The sequence below is a fragment of the Penaeus monodon genome, chromosome 15, assembly GCF_015228065.2.
Source record: "Penaeus monodon isolate SGIC_2016 chromosome 15, NSTDA_Pmon_1, whole genome shotgun sequence".
Taxonomy (NCBI): Eukaryota; Metazoa; Arthropoda; class Malacostraca; order Decapoda; family Penaeidae; genus Penaeus; species Penaeus monodon.
The window spans coordinates 5322523-5322794 of record NC_051400.1 but is presented as its reverse complement, the minus strand read 5'-3'; the positions used below and the strand labels follow the sequence as shown (position 1 = coordinate 5322794).

The window sequence follows — 272 nt, the reverse complement described above, 5'->3', positions numbered from 1 at the left end:
TAGGGAAGAGACAAAAATACATTAGTCACTCTGGGAAAATAAGACTTGTCAAAATCAGCTGATAAGATATGACAGTTTTCAATATCTCTTGATGGGTATAATTACTAGCATGATGTAATAATAAATAGTTTTTGTATTGTATTTTGTTATGGCATTTGGTGATTTATATTATTTGGTTGTCTTTGTTACTAATGCACTTTACCCAGGAAATATCAAAGATGCGCGTCATTTAATGTGAATTTGAGAGGAAAACGGATGTTAAGTTGCTTTAA

At 30.5% G+C, this 272-nt stretch overlaps 2 protein-coding genes across 2 annotated transcripts in view; one reads left to right on the top strand and one right to left on the bottom strand.

Annotated features, from left to right (window-relative positions):
• LOC119581709 (RCC1 and BTB domain-containing protein 1-like) overlaps positions 1 to 272 on the bottom strand; it is a gene marked incomplete in the record, with an annotated part of 27771 nt that overhangs the window by 21467 nt on the left and 6032 nt on the right.
• Positions 1 to 272, top strand: part of LOC119581710 (RCC1 and BTB domain-containing protein 1-like) — a 2553-nt gene that overhangs the window by 533 nt on the left and 1748 nt on the right. The window lies entirely within an intron of this gene.